The following is a 2,129-nucleotide window of genomic DNA, read 5'->3' on the forward strand; positions in this document are numbered from 1 at the left end:
TAGCTTTATTATACTTTAATTTTCACTCTTCTGCTGGCTGCCAGACAACTTGCCCATCACTCTGACTGTAGGAACCAAAACAAATTCATGGTATTTTTGGGAGATCCAGATGAAATCTAATGAGTTAGTTATTCAACACTATTTTCTTCCCAACATAGCCACATCATTTTCTAGCAAAAAGATTCAGCATATAGGAGGAAAGAACAAGGCAGCAAAAGAAAATATGGTTTAAATTCATGTTAGTTAACATAGCTGGTGGTGTAATTTAAGTAAAAACATATTAGTAATGGTGTGGTCAGATAAATTTAGCAGGATTCTTGGTGTGCAGCAGATGCTCCTGGCAAATAGGAACCTTGAAGTTTGGGTCAGGAGACAGGCAAAAAGTTGAAATGACACACAGACAAAGTTATTAGTGAATTCTTAAGGACCTGATTCAGAGGAATTAAAATAAAGATTACTTGTATGTCTTGATGATTTTTAGACCTGGTCTAGAAAACTGCCTGAATTTGCAAGTTTTGTTTTTCTTTAACAGAGAAAGACGGTTGCAGCCAAAGAAATAATGCTTTTGGAATTTACATCGACTTGTTTGGTAGGAAGTTCTTTAACTTGATGAAACTGTGCAGAATCCGGGATCTGAGAGCAAGCTTCCATTATTGTCACTCACTTAATAAGGGAATGGCTCCCAATGGTACAGAGTGACTTGCATGTCTCATACGCTCTGAACCCATACCAGATGTAAAGTTAAACTAGAATACACTTTCCTATGAGGTTTTATCAGTTTAAAAAGAAGTGTCATTGTTTCGTAGCACTAGTAAGTAGAGTTATCTTTTCCATTTCAGACTTTTCAGTTATGTATTTGACAGAGTTACTAATGCAATGGTTCCTTACCAATAAACAACGTTACATAGCTTTTCACTGTCATCCTGATGACTACCTGATTGGGTAGTGTCATGTAAGTGATGACGCTTGCATGTCAAAAACCATCCTCTGAGTGCCAGAAATCACCACCTTCCAGCCTTCATCTTCGTGGGAGGCTCTATTTTGCAACCCGATAAGCACAGACTCGACCTCCACCTCCTTCATTATTGGTCAAGGTTCAGACTCTTGAAGCTGCAGGGCCTTGGAAAAGATCCAGTTGTTAAGGGATGTTGTAAGTGACCACCACTTGCATCAAGTCCGGCCACAGGGGTTCCTCCTGCCTGGCCACTGGATCCCAGCCCAGTGTGCCCAAACAGACAGGGATCTCTGTCCCAGGCCAATGGATGTGGCTGCTGCTTTCCTGTTTGCATGTTGTGCTGGTTTTGTCTGGGGTAGAGTTAATTTTCTTCATAGTAGCTAGTATGGGGCTGTGTTTTGGATTTGTGCTGGAAACAGTGTTGATACACAGGGATGTTTTAGTTACTGCTGAGCAGTGCTTACACAGAGTCAAGGCCCTTTCTGCTTCTCACACCACCCCGCCAGCGAGTAGGCTGGGGGTGCACAAGAAGTTGGGAGGGGACACAGCCGGGACAGCTGACCCCAACTGACCAAAGGGATATTCCATACCATATGATGTCATGCTCAGTATATAAACTAGGGGGAAAGCTGGCCAGGGGACCGCTGCTTGGGCTGGGCATTGGTCAGAGGGTGGTGAGCAATTGTTTTCATTTGCATCACTTGCCTTTCTTGTTGTTTGTTGTTGTGGTTATTTTCCTTTTCATTACAATTATTATTATTATCATTATTATTATTATTTTATTTTATTTCATTTCACTTATTAAACTGCTTTTATCTCAACCCATGAACTTTCTCGCTTTTACTTTTCCTATTGTCTCCCCCATCCCGCTGCGGCAGGGGGGCAGGGAGCGAGTGGGTGTGTGGTGCTTAGTTGCCAGCTGGGCTTAAACCACGACACATGTTCAACCAGCAGTAAAGCTGAATGTGTATCTCAGAGACACACACAGATGCACAAAAGACACTGGCATGGCTGGCTACACAGACTACCACAAGCAAGGTGCTGCCTTCAACAGCACCTACTTACAGGACTCACATAAAACATAACATAAATATAGATGGGCAAGTCTCCTGCCTCTTCTTTAGCTGGTAGAGGTAGAAGTGCATTAATGAAAGCACATATTACTGTAGATTCA

This window comes from Gavia stellata, chromosome 3 (genome assembly GCF_030936135.1).
Source record: "Gavia stellata isolate bGavSte3 chromosome 3, bGavSte3.hap2, whole genome shotgun sequence".
NCBI lineage: Eukaryota > Metazoa > Chordata > Aves > Gaviiformes > Gaviidae > Gavia > Gavia stellata.